At 45.1% G+C, this 18,983-nt stretch overlaps 1 protein-coding gene across 3 annotated transcripts in view; it reads left to right on the top strand.

Moving 5' to 3' along the window:
* The first annotated feature begins 6,732 nt into the window (after positions 1–6,732).
* RNF19A (ring finger protein 19A, RBR E3 ubiquitin protein ligase) overlaps positions 6,733–18,983 on the top strand; it is a 66,064-nt gene continuing 53,813 nt past the window's right edge. Inside the window, exons 1-2 of one of the 3 annotated variants that reach the window (XM_052787131.1) lie at positions 6,733–6,821; positions 9,795–9,892. The gene's annotated coding sequence lies outside the window, so the exon portion shown is untranslated. Of the gene's footprint in view, positions 6,822–9,794; positions 9,893–11,213; positions 11,342–14,366; positions 14,525–18,983 lie in introns of those variants that run through there. The other 2 variants (XM_052787130.1, XM_052787132.1) reach the window with 2 other exon arrangements.

Raw genomic sequence — 18,983 nt, 5'->3', positions numbered from 1 at the left:
AAATTATTCCCTGGTCGGTGGTTAGTAGATCGCATCATTTGCTTATTGTCTTCTTCAGCTCTGTAGTTACGTGCATTTCTTATCGATCATAAACTCATCCAGCTTTTTGTAAATGTCAGCTAAGTATCTGGGTATAATAATGAATTCCAGTCACCAATAACATCAGATTCTATATTGCAAGGCCCAGATCTAACAGTGTCGTGGTTTAACCCCAGCCAGCAACTAAACACCACGCAGCCGCTCACTCACTCCCCCCCCACCCAGTGGGATGGGGGAGAAAATCGGGAAAAGAAGCAAAACCCGTGGGTTGAGATAAGAACGGTTTAATAGAACAGAAAAGAAGAAACTAATAATGATAATGATAACACCAATAAAATGACAACAGCAACAATGAAAGGATTGGAATGTACAAATGATACGCAGTGCAATTGCTCACCACCCGCCGACCGACACCCAGCCAGTCCCCCGAGCGGCGAATCCCTGCCCCCCACTTCCCCGTTTCTGTACTGGATGGGACGTCACATGGTATGGAATACACCGTTGGCCAGTTTGGGTCAGGTGCCCTGGCTGTGTCCTGTGCCAACTTCTTGTGCCCCTCCAGCTTTCTCACTGGCTGGGCATGAGAAGCTGAAAAATCCCTGACATTAGTCCAAACACTACTGAGCAACAACTGAAAACATCAGTGTTATCAACATTCTTCGCTCTGAACTCAAAACATAGCACTGTACCAGCTACTAGGAAGACAGTTAACTCTATCCCAGCTGAAACCAGGACAAACAGCTAAATAGGTGGTGAACAGGGGTGTCCTAAAGCTTAGAACACACACTCCTGGGCATTGCAGAAAGACCTCCACATGAGCAGAGAGATGTGTTGCCAGTTACTCTTACAGGGAATAATTTAGCACCAAATCTCATCATCTTTGCTTTGTTCTAACTCAGCATTCCCTACTAAAGTGAAGGACAAAACAATCAAGCAGCAATGACAAGACGAGGACCTCAAGATCTCAACCGACTCGGTTACTGTCAGCATTTATTGCTGCAACAGCACAGAGCACTTCTCAGCCTCAGAGGCTGGTGAGCTGTTGTTCTTCACTAAGCTCTGTGCTCTGTGGTTGCACAGCTGGCTGAACCCATGTAGAGCTAGCCCAAATGCATCTACCTACCCTCCATTATAGATAAACCCACAACAACATCAGAGAGCCTGCTTGCTGAGCAGTATGGCTGCCCTTTTTTTGCTTCAAATAGAAACCTGGACTATCTTACTGGTTAAACTTTATCGAAACTTGAAACAAAAAAAAACATTGAACAGATTTCAGTGTCAAGTGTCAGTTCTAACCCTTTAAGGATAAATGTGGTGCAGAAACACCTTCCAGAAAGCGATGAATAGCACTGCAGTGTCCACAGAGGACTCACTTCTGCAGGTCTTGTGGTAGACTGCATCTGCAGTGAGTACAGGATTAGGAATGGTATCTGAAGGAGAAAATGATCTCCCAAAAGGCAGGTGAAACCCTAACCCTTCCTCCTAACCATCCAAATTTTGTGACTCATTACCCTTGGGTGAGAGGAAATCTCTGTCCATGTATCTTGGCCAGCAGTGGGGGGGGGGGGCGGGGGGGGGCGGGGGGGCAGAGCGAGTGAAGTCTTAGGTGTCGTGTGTTTAGCTGATCTAATGCAAAAATAGAAAGGAATCAAGGGGAAAGAAACCCTGTGAAGACAAGCCAAGAAAAAAAAAGGAAGAAACACCAACATACACAGTACCTTCTGCAGAACTTGAGGCAGACGCAGTCCCCTGAGAAGCCAAATCCACTGATTCCTGCCTTGATTACTTTGAGACAGTAGGCAAATTCTAGCATGAAAGAAAGTAAGAGTCTAACTCAAGACACCTGGTTCTAGAAATTAACAACTGTGGCCTAAAACATATGTTAAATATTTTTTAAATCAATTCCATTTTCTTTTTGAGAAGGACAGGCAAATTCCACACACCACCCAAGAGCTGTACCACCCCATTTGTAGCATGGCAGAGGTGAAGCTGGATGGAGGGCCAGCTCCTGGGGACTTGCTGGACAGCAGGGAGAAGAAAACACATCACAGCATTTTCCTCACTTTGCCATCAATGCAAATGCACATAAAGTCCTCCATGTACAAACTGCATAATATGTTTTCTAGTCCTATGGTTTTGAGCATGATAAAGAGACTGAACTGGACAAGACTCTGCAAGATGTGGTTCAGAGGATTATCCCATAGCTGATCCAGAAGGTTGTTAGCATAGAATCTGTTATGGATAAAGACCCACTGCCCGTTCCCAACAATGCACAGCTCATCCTCTCCCAGATACCACAGTCTGTAGCCAATCTAAGATATTCCCAGGAATGTTCTGCCAACTATTTAGTTAAATGGCTAACGGATAGCAAAAAACCTAGACCTTCCCAATGAATGCGCTGGGATTCACTTCTTGGGGTCCAGAACCCATGTGTTCTTTCTGTGAATAAAGGTGGCTGGTTCATCCCCATGCAGACAAGAAAGTGAGCTGTCAAAGACTTCCAGAATGCAGAGAGGAGCTAGAATGTAGACAGAAGTACTTCAAATTCCAAACCAAATATTAATAGGTTGAAAAAAACTATTTAAAATGCCCTTTTACACATGAAATAAGTTGGTCTTTAAGCAAACTAAAAGAAGAAAGGATTCCCACAATGGTCCTGTGGCCTTCTCACCCATCACAAGCCCTCTCACTGTGCAAGCTGACTGATATGGACCTAGAAGGAAGAAGCTTGTAGGAAGTGCTCCCTTCCTCTCTCTCCAGGCCTGGAGCTCACAGGGGCTGCCCTCGAAGTCTCAGCCCAAACACTTCATGGATCATCTGCCAGTTCAGCTTCCTTCCTTGCACATGTAGGAGAAAAGATTCCCAACAGGGCTGGATCTCCAGCTGTTGGTAATACTGCTGGAGATAGCTCTATTGCCACTCCTCTGCTGTGATGTCCTTCAGGTGCCCATTGGAACCTGGCTCCTCAATATACCTGTACCCTCAGGGCCAGCACTGCAACCTTGCGTACCGATGCAGAGGCTTGGCTAAACACTTTGCAGATTGCACCCTGGGAGCATTACTAGGAGCAGTTCTCCAAAGCTAACTGCCCAGGTATCTGGGAGAGGTGTCAGGAACTGGGGCTCAGCCCTAGACAATGCACATTTCTGTGAGCACCAGCTTAGACTGCAGGATGAAGAAGCTTGGTAGACAGAAGCTAATCTCTATCAAGTGTTTCGGGCATTACATCAACGGTCTTCATTGATATTTTTCCTTCTCTGTAGCCTGGTCTGAGTGGCGGCTAGACTGAAAACCTTTGGCTGCTTCAGATATTTCCCTTGCATGTGGAAGGGACATTTGAGACCAGCAGTTATCTTCCAGTCATGTTGCATCATGGCCAAACTAGGCACGTCCTGGTATGCTGCCTACCATGAATCAAAACTAGAGCTCTCTGTCAAAGACTTAACTATGTACCATTCCTGGGTAATCTCATGGCACTGCAGTCACTGCCCTCTATGCAACGACTGCCTCAAAAGGGACTTTGAAGTCTTGGGAACTGTTGGAGAGAATATTGGAGTTGGATGCTCCTGACCATGGGAAATTGCTGTTACTAACTTGTGTCTGGAATCAGCTTCATGCAAAGAAACAAGAGGTTCCCACATTACTCTGGAGGCAGTCTGAGAGGCCTGCCCCTGGCTAGCCTGAGGAAGGAGAGACAACAGAGTAGACTTCTGGGCAAGAGGTAAAGGCCACAATTGCTGCTTCATGAGGGTCACGCTGAGAGTAATCACAGCAAACAGCAAACTTGCCAGAGATGTTGGCAGGAAAGCAGGCATGGTCACAAGTGCAATGCTCATGGTGAAACTGCCGCCTTGACGGTGGCCTCAGCGCATAGATGAGAGCGGCTGTACATGGCATGCAGAATTCACCCACCGATGCTGCGGAGGACCAGGCTGCCTTGGAGTGCCCTGCTCATGCCCTCTGCCCTTGGGCAGCAGCTGGGGCTGCAGGATGTTTTATTGCAAGTGGAAATTGCCAGACAACCTGGTAGAGCTGTGTTTGCAGCTCCCCACACAGAGCAAGTGACTCTCCCCCATGAATGGCCCCTCTGCCTTGGTGAGGCCAGGAAGGGTGACGCAGTTCTGGAAAGCTCTCCCTGTACAGAGGTCCTGTGCCCTACTGCTGCTTGTCTGTTGGCTCTCACAGCCTTAGCCATTGTATCAGAAACCATGTACCCTCTAAGCAGGGGCTAAAGGCAACTGCTCCTTAGTGACCCCCACCTCTGTCCTTTTCTACCACCAAATTGACTGCACACACCAATGCTCCTGCCAGAGCTCCACTTGTGTGAGCTCCTCTTGAAGTCAGCGATGGTCAAAGCCATATGGAGTCTTTCCACAAGGATGTGTTGGGGCCCTGAGGGCACCCACAGCCCTGACTGTCCTTGCCCACAGACCCCATTTCAGCCCCCTGGGGCCGCCAGCCCCTGCCCCAGTGATGCTGCAGCAGGGCCAGACTCCAGCTCCCACAGCCCTGCCCTGCCCATCCATGGGTCCCACCGGCCTGGCCTCAGCCTGTCCCCAGGGAGATGTCCGATGCCCAAGGCTGGGGCTGCCTCTGCACCCTCCAGCTGCCTAGCTTAGGGCTGGGGTGATGGGACAGGCCCTGGCTGCCAGGCCCTGCCCTGCCACCATGGGGAGCCCCTGGCCTGTGCCGCTCCCTGACGAGATGGTTTTGTGGCCACAGGAGAGCCTGAGGTTGTACACTTGCAGGTCCAGCCAAGGAGAACACCTCCCTCGCTGTCTTTATTCAATATGTGCTCACGCCCGACAGGCAATGCCTGGCACGACCGCAGGTGACCACGTGCGACAATGAGTTGTGTGGTGTCATGCCTGCCCAGAATCTCCCCCTCATGCTGTCCAGGTTGGCAGTTGTCACCCTGAATGCAAACACATGCTGTCTTCAGGTCCACTGACCTCCTTGCAGTTGACTTGAGGCAGGTCAGAAGACATTGTGAGGTACTCCTGTGGAGAAGTGCTCTGCTTCTGCATACTCCAGGGACACAGTGACAGAGGCACCCTTTGGCCCCCCCGTGGTCACACAGATGGCATATTTTTTTAAATGCCTGTGAGTGACTGATGATACTTCACTGTAGCATGAGGACATGCAGAGAGACAAGACCACAAGGGCTGCTGTGACACTTTTGGAAGTCCCGTACCGTCAGTAGCAGACTGTGGCCATGGTGTGCACTGAAGTGGGATGCCCGTGGGCACCAAGCACCTCCCTCGCCAGCCTCCCCTGTCCAAGTTCATTCGTGAGGGAACCTACAGACACCTCACTCCAGATGAGCCACCCCAGGAAGGATTATGCAGTAATGGGCCAACTGGTGGATTAGGACTTTGGGGTACAGTCAGTGTGTCACTATGAAAATGTGGAGGCACTATTTGTGACTCAAAGGACAGCTAAATCTGAGCAGATATTAGCTCCTCAGGGAAGGGCAAATCTAAATGTTCTCTGGCTCTGCCAAAGATGGACCATACATGCTGCTTGAAGGACCCTCTGACTGATTTGAGACCAACTTTAGAAAAAGTATAGGCCTTTCCTGAGCAGGGTTATTTTCCCCATTACTTTAATCTTTTCACATCTAGTGATGTTGATGAAAAAGTTATTTAGAAAACCCTCAAGCACTTTTACCTTTATGCAATGTTTCCCCCTACCCCACTGTTCTCACACTTAAAACAGCAAAAACATTCTTGCTCAAGCTTTCCAGAAACAATTTCACCTTTGGGCAGAAACTAAGCGCATAACTTCTTAACCTAGAAAAACAGAAGTTTCAGGCTGTTCTGAGTAACAGAGGAGGAAAGCCCAGGGGATGAGAATGAAAACAGTGTTGCGCAACAGAAATGATAGTCTGCTGCATTTCACAGTATAACTAACTCTTACTTGATTTTCATTTCTTTTTCTAACAAATTGAAGCTACCTAAGGATACAGACGGTGACAGCAACTGACCTTTAAAAAGGGCTAGCTCCAAGAAAATACACAGGTATCACACATGCATCTTGCAACCCCTCATCTTTAGGCACCTGACTTCCAGAGTAGTCTCCAGAGCTTAAATATTACATTCAGAAGTGGAGTTTTAGGTGTTCAAGAAATGCTAAGCTCCTAAACCAGTCTTTGGTTGGACTTGATGATCTTGAAGGTCTTTCCAACCGAAATGATTCTATGATTCTATGATTCTATGATTTTGCAGACCTTTGGAGCCTTACAATTTGAGTGAGAGCTGATATGTGTTTAGGAGCAAATTTTTAGATTCAGGCATCCAGATTTCTCTAACTGTTTCTATTCTTTCTATTTGGGGCTGGAAATAAACCTATTCAATGGATTTAAACAGATTTTCTTTCTTGCAGTAGGCATGTTCTGAGGCCTCTAGTTCTAGGTATCTTAAATTTTCTAGCCTTGCTTTTTCTTTATTGACTACTACAGAAACTGATTAGATCAGATGATGTAACTCTAAGATATCTGAGATGTTCGAAATGGCTATGGAAGCCTTCATCTTTAATGTTTTATGACATACTGATAATTTGGAAAGTTCTCAGCCTGCACATTGTTTACTGGTATGATGCCACTTTGTAACTTGGATCAGTGAGGTTGCATCTGTTAGATGCAATAGATAGCTCTATTTGACACTAATCCATTATCCTAGGCTTATCATCGTGGTTGGTACCCCTGTATTTAAATATCCTTTCATTTTATCTTCAGGTTAATGATGCCTTTTGAGAAAATCCTAATCTGGATTTCTTACAGAGTATGTATTTTTTTTAATCTACTGTGCTCAATACAATTGATGACAATCAGTGCCTGGCAAATAATCTTTCATACAGGGTAAACAGAAGCCTGACAGAATTCAACACCTATTCCTGTCCCATGCAATTTGTATCTTAGCTCTACTAATATATAATAAGATATTTATCAGTTATATACTGATATTTATTAGTATTGCCTATTTTTGCATGCCTGGTCTAAAGACGTGTTTTGCTATCAATGCATATTGTAGATATTTTAGTTCATCAAAGGTTTTTATCTTTTCTTCTTTAGTTGCAAGTCAGAATGCATTTCCATATTACATTTTCTCTAGTGGCAAAATTGATCTAGACAGTTCTCTCCCTTCCCTATGCCACTTGTTCCTGCTGCCACATCAATCTTCTGCTATGCTTTTTGTGCAAATGCAGCCATCTGTGGGGCAACACTGTAAGACAGATCAGTAAAATCAGGGGTGCTAAAAATAAACTCTCCAGAAAGAAAAAAAAAAAATTGGCAAGACAGTTGAGCTGGAAAATGTAGGAGAGAGGTGAATCCCCAAACAAAGGGTGTTCTTCAGACCAAGATGAAAGAAAGGTCAGGGACACAAATGTGTGTGTCCAAAGGGGAAAGGTTGAGGATGTCTCTTTTTCTCCTAAAAATGACGGACTGGAGACCAGATGACGGCAGAGGCTGCAGGAAAAATAAAATTCTCTATAGAAAAAAAAGAGTTTGGCTTTGCCAATTTTATGTTGAAGATGATAGTTGAATATTCAGATAAAGATTTCTAAGAGACTCAGATGTGGGATCAGAGACATAGAAACATTTACCCATCATATTTGATACTCTTCCAACGTAAGTTTAAAGAAAAGACCATAAACACATGAAATTCTGGCCCAAGGCACTGGATTTTATAGTACCTTTTCATATGAGATAGCAGTGTTTCATATGTAAATACTGAAACTATACTGAGGCCAGCAGTCCATACAGTCATAGATTATGAGAAGGATATACTAAATTAAGATAAGGTTGTTCATGTCATACCCTTTCTTCATTCCTTACCACTGAGAGAAAAAGCACTTTTCTTCCTCAGTCCTGTCTGCTCACCTCTCTGCATGCTGATATGATTGTTGCCCTTCCACATTTGACGGTGTGTTGTGTGTGCTTACGTCTCCTTTGAACACAGCAGATGCTTTGCTTGGAGGGCAGTATTTTCATATTCTGATATAATACTTCTGTACTTTTTTGAATTAAATACCCAGAACATTTCAATCCTAAATGTTCTCCAGAAAATGTTTTGGAAAGACAGGCTTGTTTGTTTTCATGAATCTTGTATGCTTCGCAAAATGCAGTGTGCATGAGATTTCCTCTTTGTTAAAGGGTTTGGGCAGCTCCTACTTTTCCTTAATACCTCTTTGTCATCCTGTTCTATAATAATAAGCAAGCAAGCAAGCAAACAAATGTATCTTCCCTACTGTCGTGGTATAACCCCAGCCAGCAACTAAGCACCACACAGCCGCTCACTCACTCCCCCCCACCCAGTGGGATGGGGGAGAGAATCAGAAGGAAAAAGGTAAAACTCGTGGGTTGAGAGAAGTACAGTTTAATAGAACAGAAAGGAAGAAACTAATAATGATAGCAGTAACAATAATAAAATGACAATAATAATAAAAGGATTGGTATATACAAAACAAGTGATGCACAATGCAATTGCTCACAACCCGATGCTGACAGATGCCCAGTTAGTTCCCAAGCAGCAATCCCCACCCCACCCCCACTTCCCCCAATTTATATACTGGGCATGACATCACATGGTATGGAATACCCCTTTGGCCAGTTTGGGTCAGCTGCCCTGGCTGTGTCCCCTCCCAACTTCTTGTGCCCCTCCAGCCTTCTTGCCCGCTGGACATGAGAAACTGAAAAATCCTTGACTTAGTCTAAAGACTACTTAGCAACAACTGAAAACATCAGTGTGTTATCAACATTCTTCTCATACTGAATCCAAGACATAACACTATACTAGCTACTAGACAGAAAATTAACTCTATTCCAGCTGAAACCAGGATACCTACATATCAAAACAAACCATTCTCAGTTTTTGTGTACAGCCTGTGCAGAAAAGATTCTCTTTCCTCCCTGTGCTTTCTGTATTTTGTTAATTGACTATTTTGAATGCTTCTGATGAAAAGCACCTACTTGGCTGCAGGCTCTCTGCTGCAGAGCTCTCAGGAGGGTGGCTGGCTGGAGGTTTACTTTGTCCCTCATCAGCTTCCAGGAGAAACCATCTGACCACCACAGTGACTGCTCAATCTCCCAGTGCAGGATTTTAAAACACTTGGGCTCCGTTCCCCTCCTGTTCTCCAGCATTAGCCAAGATGCTTCAGAATACTTGTACTGATTTGCTGAATCCCTCTGGACACTCAGAAAGTAATACATTACTGCGTTGCTTTGCATTTCTTATTGCTGGTTTTTGTTTTATTGGTGGTTGCACATTTGAGTTGGTAAAATGGTTTGCTGTCCCTGTTCCAGTCAAAATTTTTTCACTATCCTATCACGCTATTCTATATGCTACTCCTTCTGTTCCCCTCTTCATTTTCTTTCCCTCATTCACCTCCACTCTTGCCTTTCTTTTTGCTCCCCTTATTTTATGAACTTCAGTTCTTTAATTCCATTTCTCTGTGCCAAATCTCATACATAAGAAAGTGTCGAAGACTTTACCCTGCAAACAGTTAAATGTAATATTCTTCTGCATATCTTACCCAACCAAATACAATGGCACCACTTATATGCCTTAAGTGACATGTATGTTTGCAGGACCGGAGCCTAAGTAACTCACCTAGCTACTAGGTTTTACAAGCAAAGAAGGAACTGCCGTGTTTTTTACACAACATACTAAAATTCCAGTATAATCTCATTGCTGTTACTCTCATTTTCCACTTCCCCTCCCTGTTTGTTGTAATTGCCTATTCTGTCATTTCAGATTAAGTATCTCACCATGGAATGACTCGTATTCACTCTTAATTTGATGTACTGGAAGTAGTCCTATTGACTTAAATGGAACCACGCACATAAATAAAGGTAAGTATATGTGCAAGCCTTTAACAGACCACACATTGCAAATCTCGCAGGAAACACACGGTACGTTTTATTCATTTTATAATATTTGCACATGATAAATGCAGGTTGGGTACTTAGTAACTTTTCTGGAGTAAGCTTTCAGGTTTCATACCAGCTTAATAGAAGCACCAGTAGTCATCTATAAGCACAAGATAAACTCCAGTTCCAGAGAATTCAGAGGTGACATAAGACAATATGAATGATTACCTAGAGAAAGAAAAAAAAGGCACACGATTTAACACCAATCTAATATTAATGTATGCAAATAATTCTTAAAACATGCCAGAGGACAGAGGGATTCGGAGCTGGCCCAGAAGCGGAGGTCAGGAGCAGCCAGCAGGCTGTGGGAGAGGGCAGCGGCTAAGATAAGATTGCAGACAGAGGGAATCCCGTGAAAGACGGCGCCAAGGTCGGTAGTAAAGGGAGACGGAGAAACCGAACAATGGGGACGGGTGAGCCGTACGGCACGGTCGGAGGCAGAGCAGGATTTTAGCTACCGAACGCCGGCACCCGGCGAGCCCGGGGTTGACTGCGGTTCACCGCGGAGAGCAGGGTAGTGCCGTGAAAGGAAAGTTGGGGGCTTCTGGGCAAATTCTGAGACAGGTCCTGTTTCAAATGGCAAGAAGAACGGGGCGGGGGGGGGGGGAGAAGAAACGTCTGTATTTTACAGCGTGGCATCAGTGCTTTGCCATTTCGGCGAGTGAATCAGCATTCTGCGGCATGACCCTATCGAAACGCCTCAATAGTTCATTCTTCGCCTTGCACTTTTACGTTTTAACGGGTATGAAGCCCGCGGAATAGTAAATATAATTACGCTGTGTTGCCGCCGCCGCCGCCGCCGCCGCTGCTGTTGGCAGCGCCGCGGAGTCCCCGCGCACCGGCCCGGCCAGCTGACCCCAGCCACCGGGGAACGGACACCGTCCCCGCCCTGCCGGCGCCGGGCCGGACCACCCCCGGGCCCAGGAGCGGCAGAGAGCGGGGGAAGGGGGAGGCGCCCCCGGTTCCCACCGCCCCCGCGGCCGCGGGGCGCGGCGGGGAGGGCGGCAGCGCCCTGCGGGGAGCGCGACGCCGGCTGCCCGCTGGGGCCGCCCCGCCCCAACGGCCGCCGGGGGGAGGGCGAGGGGGCGGCACCGCCGTGCGCGTGAGCTCAGCGCGTCGCGGAAACCAACCACCCGGGCGCCGCCTTCCCTCCGCGGGCAGACCCGGCCCCGCCCCGCCCCGCCCCGCGCCGCCGGGCCCGCCCCGCCCGGCCCCGCCCCGCCCGCGGCAGCGCCGCCCCCTCCGTTCCTCACACACATACACGCACGCACACACACACACACACGCATACACAGACACACGGAGACGCTTCCTGCGGGGGGCCGGGCCCGGGCGGGCGGAACGGCGCCGCTTCCTCCTGCCGACTCGCAGGTACCGGGGGTGGGCCCGCGGCGGGGCAGGGGGCGCGGAAGGGCCCAGCTGTGGCGGGGGGCGTCCCCCGCCTCGGGCCTCCTCCGGCGGCCGGCAGCCGCCGCCCTGAGCGTGGCGGAGGGCGAGGAGGGGTGGAGCGGAGCCTTCGAGCCGGAGCCGCCTCTGGGCGGGGGCCTGAGCCCGGGTGGGAGAGGGCCCCGCTGGGTCCCCGCCGCGGCCGGGGGAGCCGCGGCCCGGGGGTCGTCCCGGGGGTCGTCCCGGGGGCCGGGGGTAAGTCGGCGGTGTCCGCCGCTGCTCCTCACATTGCCGGAGGGTGAAGTCATCGTACCCATTGTCTCCCTTCGGCTCCCCCCCGGGCGGAGCGAGGGGCCCGTCCCGCCCCGAGCCGTGGTGGAGGAGGGGGGCACGGCCGGCCCGGGCCGCTCCCCGCTCGAGGGGCTGGGGTAGCGGGGGAGCCGCCGGGTGGGTTTCGCTTGGCCTCGGCGTGGCGGGCGGGGGTGTGCGGGGAGGAGCTGCCGCCCTCCGCCCGCCCGCGTGGGCCGCGGCGCCGCGGGGGGGCCTCGGCGGGCGCCTCGCTCCCGCCGCCCGGCAGCGGCATCGGGCCGCCGGCGGGGCCCTGGAAACTCTTGCACTCGAACTTGCAGGGCACGGGGGGAGCAGTGCACGCAACTCCCGGGCCTTCAGCGCAGTCCGGGGGGGCAGGTTTGCACGCTCCCTCCCCCCCCGCCCCAAGAGTTTCTAGTCTGCCTCTCCGTGCTCGCTTGTCCACCCCGGATCCGGTGTATCGGAGGAGTGGAGGGGTTTTGAGTGACTAGGGATATTGCATCTCGGCTGTAAAGGCGGTGGGGGGGGGGGGACAAGCCGTGGTGATAGCTAGCGTCTTGCCGAGTGTTTTCCTTGCACAGGTCCTTCTGCAGAGCTGGGAGTTTTCCACCTGGCAGTGTACTGTACACACAGTAACTATTGCAGGCGCATCTTGGAAGTATAGGGAAAAATGGGTAACAAACAATCTGAAAGTCGGCGTGCATGTAAGTGGCCTGAAGAGGTGATGGTTGGCAAAGGGGAGGTGTCCTTCTGCCCTTCCCCTCCTGCTCCAGTACTCTGACAGAAAAAAATGGGGCTTTGCCGGAGGAATGGTAGTGGGGTAGAGTTATGGGGATATGCTAAATGGACAGTAATAAAATGCAGTTACTGCTGAACAGAGAAATCAAAATTTGAAGCCTCCGTGCCCTTGTGGTCACTTATTGGAAACGTGCCTGTGTTTCTCCTGTAAGGAGCACAACAAATCTTGTTTCTGTTACAATACTGTAGTTGGCATTGGTACTGATTAGTGCTTTATCTCAATTGTCATCAAGGACAGGATTATTTTTAAAAAGCAAAGGGCAGTTTGAGAAATGGGTCTTGCAGGATTTAATTCTATAGACAAAACTAATAGTAAATTCATTCTTAAAAATTAAATTTTTTCCTTCAAAGCCTTTTTTTTTTTTTAAATAATTCCTTTTTTTTGTCAGCCAAAGAACTGTGTTTCAGTATCTGATGATATGTTTTCTACTAAGTTCATTGGAAAAGAAGGTTTTCAGTTTAATATCCAGGTCAAACTGAATTATAAATTCTGAATTGCTCATTAACAGAATTCACTTGCATGCTTAGAAATGATGGCTATGTAACATTACTTAACAATTTCCAAGATCTTACCATTATTTAACTGTAAACATGTAAATGCTTGTACTTTAAGCCTTCAGAAAGCTGAGAAAGCATTTCTTTTTTTTAATTGCATGTAAACTAGGCCTGTTTGGTCCAGAAAATGAAAATGAAAGTTTCACTTTTGCATAATAGCAACAATGCTTCTCTTAAAAATTAGTTCAGTAAAAGGCTTACATATGTGTAACTCTTCTATATGCATATTTCTTGAAGTATGCCAGAGTTTCAACTGTGCTGTATACAATTCAGCATTTATAAAATGCTGAATTCTAGCTGTTACGGGAGTTGAAATGTATATGTGTGGTTTTCTTCTTTCCCCTTCACCTTAAATCTACCAGACAAATGATGCATTTCCTATATAGAGCAATCATCAGATTTTGATTAATTATGCTAGCTGAGGCTCAGGAGGAAGGAAGATGCTTGACAGATGTATTTGTTTACCTTCATAGTGTGTGCAAATCCTGGTCTCTCCATTAGTAAATGAGTCATTAAAACTCCCTTAGCTATGGAATTCCCAGTTAGCATTAATATATGCATTAGGAAAACTTGTTTTATGTGAATATTGTCAATCTGTGAAAGAACACAAGTCCTTGAATTCTTTTGGCAGTTGGGTAGGGCCTTTTATGATGGAAAATGTGTGTACTTTTTTCTTCTGTTACTAATTAACAGCATTTAGCTAGTACTCCCCATGACAAAAACTGCAGACTGAATTTTTTCAGTGGGGTAGGTGATTCTTCCTAACCAGTCCAGTTTGGGGTTTTTTTTCTGTTTGCTTGAGCCTGTTTGATCCTTGCTTAGTCTTATTAAAGTATTCCTGACAAAGATTTCTCATCCCCCACCCCACTCCCCCACTTTCCAGGGAAACAAAGTAGGATGCCTAAAACTTTTCACAGGACTTCTGAATCCTGGTTTGGAAGCACTAAGACCTTTGAACTCTGAAGTACAACTCTACTGTTCTGCACCACTGTCCTCTGATGGCCTTTAGCCAAGCTTGTGGTCTCCATTATGGGGTCAGTTTACTCTGGCCTGTGGTCAGACATCCATAATTAGCTTTGTGATTTGTTTTCTGAATTGTACGTAAATACCACGTACCAGCCTAGTAGAATAAATATTAATACCTCACTAGAAGGAGTTGATGGATACATGTTTTGGGCTCTACTCTTCTTAGAGTGATTTCTGGTTTGTAGCTAAGATGCGAGTCAGTCTGATTCTTTCTTACGGTCAACGAAGACTCTTTGAAGGACCAATAAAAATATTCATTCTAACACTGGCTTATCCATAAAGAAGTTGATTTCAGATTTTTCTCTTTTTGCGTTTGTCTTAGCTCTAAGTTTCCATTGTCCCTTCTGTGTTAACCGATGGAAGATGTGTAGCTGAATGAATTGTGTATGTAACACAGCTTCAAGATACTGAGAATGGTGTTGGATCTTATGTTGCTAAAAGCATCTGAATTGCACCTGAAGGTAGATTTCCACCAAGAAGGTAAAAAGTTACATTGAGTCTTAGAGAACTGGTTGGTTTTAGTAGTGTTGCAGTGTATGATTTTTTTTTTTTCCCCGACATAGGAAGAATATGGAAGAGGCTGTATCTGTACCTCAGAAACAGTTGGTTGTTTTTTTTAATGTTCTTATTTTTTTTTCACGAGAGGAGACTTCCTTTTATTTCTGAGTCTCTGAAGTGGAAGTTTTATCCATGATTTAGTCTGATGTTAGTTCACTTCTAGTAGTTTGTCTTTTAAATCTTCAGTGAAATAATCTTTAAGGAAAAACTGAAACCTTTTTGTGTTGTGTATGTAGATTAGATTTCAGATCTTGTGTGTTCTGCTTTAACTCGGAAAGAAATAAAAGTCCAAATAAACAACTGTGAGTTTGAACTAAAGAGTAGAATTCAGAGCAGAATTTCAGTCTTCCCTCTTAAGTATTCACTTGAAGGTTACTTCAGAAGATTTCTTCAGGCACTCTTTTTTTATTTTATTTCTTAGTGCTTTGTGATAAGTTCTGATATAGCTAGGTATTTGGCCTATTGCTGATATTTATGGATTGACAGGTTTCTTCCAAACTTCTGTAAACTAATGATCCCAGACTTTCCTGTAAGTTTATTTTTTAGTTGGTGAGAAGAGACTTTGTGGAAGAGCCTTTGCTCATCTGAGTCGTAAAGCAGCTTAGTCTTCTTTCTTCAGTGATCTCTGGTTGTTTTATGTACATTTGTGGCAATTCTCAGGCACTGCAGAACTGTGTTTTACCTTGGTTTTGGTTGCTGGTCCTTCTCTGCCATGGGTTGCTTGGTTTTTTCTCTTCTTTTTTTCTCTTAGTGCAGGTGCTGACTCCAGGGTCCAAAGCAAAGCAATGGGTATCTCAAAAGAACTGTAAATGTTACATGGGACTTGAATATTACAGGGCTCTACTAGAAACTTTCTTCCTGTTGCAAGCATGGCTTATACCAGCTTTAGAGTAGTCTTAAAGTTCTTCAAAGTAGAATTTGGAGAAAGAAGAAAAGCCCCATAGCTGAGCTGTGAGATGTCATTTGTGATAGCACCCTTAGGTCTTTACTCATTAAGGCAAGTGAGGAAGGCCTCAACTGTCTGTTTTACTTCACTTTCATGGAAGTCGTGGCATAATTCTGAAAAGAATTAACCATACCTAAAAGCTTATCCACAGAAGAAGAAAAAGTAGGAGTGCTTCCATTTTAGGTTACTTTTTTGCAATGGAAAGATTACTGTAGGCTTTTCCACTCTTAAACTGTGGATTGAAGACTGTCACCTGCTGGGTAACTAGTATCTTGTTGGACAGGTAGCCAGAACACTGCAACTGTAATTGCCATTTATAAGATGAGAATAGCTGTAGAACTTTTTTTTTCTGAAGGGTGAGTATCCAACATGTTCAGTTCACATCTAGATATATTGCAGCAGTCTGGAAAGCTGATATGAGTCACTTTAACCTAAGCAACTTAGCAAAAACACCTAATGAAATAAGCTTAAATAAAAATTACATATACACATGTGTTTTCTCAGGCATTAAAACTTCCTCTCTTTAGAGGCCAGTATATCCCCTAATGATGTCTTCAGCAAGACATTTGAAGGGCATGTTGCAGAAATAAATGTTTGTACCAATTCAATTTGATATAGTCACTTGTTTCTGCTTCCTAAGTAGAGCGCAACTCTTAATGCAAGTATCCTGTTATTATTCAGCACAAACTGTCATTGTGGGACTATGTCAGTTTTGTTCTGTTTCCATTTATAGTTGAGACAAATTGCTGTTAAACAAACAGTTTTGCATAGGTCCTTTAGCTGTTCCCATAAGGCAGATTAGAGCTCTTATTCTAAATTGGAGCCCCTGGCTGTCCCCTTCATTCATTCCATTTAGTGAATGAAGAACTGCTTCAGCAAGGGGACTAACTGGAGAAACTGTCTGCAGTAAGAATCATGTTGCTTTGTTCTCATTGTGTTTCACTGATGCTGCATATCCTTAATAAATAAAGGTATCACTCTTAAGTTTCTCAGTTAATGATCAGATCTTTCACATAAAACCAAACTCAGTGAGCCACATCAAGTTAATCAAGTTGTATTTTTATCTGAAAATGCTTAATCTGTAAGACAGTTCCAGCTATACTGTTTAGTGCACTGTGTAAGACTTCTGGTGAGACAAATTTACCTTGTGTATGTTTTCAAGAAATGGTTTGTAGGGAGTGCGAAGTGGTCCAGCACCTTGGGCAATCTACTGAACAGTGGAGGTTCAGGTGGGACTGAAGGTTTTAGTTGAGGCAGGGGGATTTTACAGTGTTACCTGGCTAGTGTTTTGGATATGATGACTAGTGTTACTGTGCCTTGTTTTTATTTTTAAATACTTGTATAAAATAGCCTTGTTCACTGTCTGTTTTTAGGCAAGTAAGAGTCTTTCACAGCACCATAACGGTTGCACCATAATTCTAGAGGAAAAGACTATTGGTGGTGCCGTGCCTACATGTGTCATTCATCCATTTCCTTTGCTGAAAGTACATGGTGCACAGAATTTACAGTATATTTCAGTGAAACTGGACAAGGGGAGGGATGTTTTGGCAGATCTTCTGCTGTATTGTCATTCAGAACTCAATCTTGGGAAGAAACATTTATACCTTTTTTAGGAAACACAAGGCTTTTATTCTGACTAAATTAGGTAGTTGATTAGTGCTTTGGGCGTTTTATGACCTGAAAATCAGGGGCCATATGCTCAGCCCATATTCAGTGCTGCAGCGCTTCCTTGTATCAAGATCTAATTGTATCTTGACAGTAAATGTTTTAGTAAGTATTAACTGAGCATCTGTATGGGGACTGTATGTAGTAAGTGAAGAGGCTGACAGAGTGGTTGTTGCAACATACTGTTTGGCTTTTCTCCTTCATATCAAAATGCTTTATGTAGGGAGCATCCAGTTGTCCCTCAAACATCTAATAGTGGAAGAATATTTAGATGGGAATAAATAGTGGCTGTAGTGAGACCACCCAACTGGCAAAGGTGAAGCCTGCTGAGAAGCATTTTCTTCTGGTCAGCCATTGGCAAGTGTCTTACTTTGGGGTCTGCCTCTTGTGTTGCCATAATAAGCAATCTAATATGTTGATCAATGCAAAGAAATGTTGCTGCAAGAAGTGTGTTCAAGGTTAAAGACTTTATTTTTAGAATGTGTACTGGAAAAATAATTTTTATCAAAGACACACACTTTATGTCCTGATGGAGGTGCTCTGACTTTGTGTTCCTCTATTTTCAGTCAAATATAGACAGAATAAAGAGTTTAAAATTACTTAGGTTTTTTTGCTGACTTGAAGACCTTGCTTTAGTTTCCTGAGAAAAGCAGTTACTTTCTCAGCTTCATTTTACCTGTGAAGCTGTATCTGATACTTACTTACTTTTTGTTTGAATGCATTTTCAGAAAAAGGAGTCAAGCTTTCCTTTATATGACACCACTAAAAATACATCTTGGGAGACCAGGAGCCCTTTTACTCAGGGTCAGAGATGGAGGTATCAAACTTCTAGGTCCTTTTTAAGCAAAGGGTTCTTTAGTGCTTAGCCTGTGAAGCCAGGCTGTTGCTTTCTTGAAGTGTAAGATTCTGCAGTCAGTGCAAGTTTATCTGTGGGACAACATAGAGAAGAAACCTGCAAACCTATTGTGCTCACTATTTTTCTTAATTTCACACCACCATGGTTTTAAGTCATCTCCATTTGGACTGAGGGATTTTTGTATCTAGTGACCAAAAGCACTTTCCTCCTTAAGTTCCTACCTGACTAGTTACTTTTCTCCTTCCTTTCTTCCTCTTCTTGTTCCTATTTGACATTGCCTTTTTTTTTTTTTTCTTCCCCTTTATGTGGCAGTATGCTTTTGTTCAGACTTTGTGGTGGTGGTGCAGTAAAGTAGACTTTGCCTTCTGTGACCTGACACCAGGCAGAAATTCAGCCAGGGTAAGAATAGAAGAGAGCCCTGTAAGCTCAGCACAGAGGTCCTGAGTCTTTCCATTATTAACAATTAAAGATGATTCCAAGATGAATTAGGTAATAGATTAACTAACTAATGAAAAGAGAACAAGGATAAACAAAGAGAAAGATCCTGCCTTGCAAGAATTCAGATTATTAGGATTACATGCTGCCTGCCTGTCTGGGAAAGGAAGAACAAGCTCCCCTGTTTTCAGTGTTAATTTAGTTAGTAGATAAGGTATATGATGTGCCAGATAAACTTATCTTTTGCTGTTGAATTGGAGCTTTGCAAGAGCTGGTGTTTACTGGGGAATGGGTTAAGAAATAGAATCATCCTGTTTAGTCCTGCCCAGCAGTGCTTCAGCTCTTTCTCTAAAACAGTAAGCAGTAAAAACTGTTTCTTCCCACCTCCTACACCCTGCCCTAATCAACATAATTTCGTGGCTGGATCTAGACCAAGAAGTGTTGTTTGAGTAAAATATGAAGACAGTGACATGGTTTTG

This window comes from Harpia harpyja, chromosome 5 (genome assembly GCF_026419915.1).
Source record: "Harpia harpyja isolate bHarHar1 chromosome 5, bHarHar1 primary haplotype, whole genome shotgun sequence".
Lineage (NCBI taxonomy): Eukaryota > Metazoa > Chordata > Aves > Accipitriformes > Accipitridae > Harpia > Harpia harpyja.
This window is presented reverse-complemented; position numbering and strand designations above follow the sequence as displayed.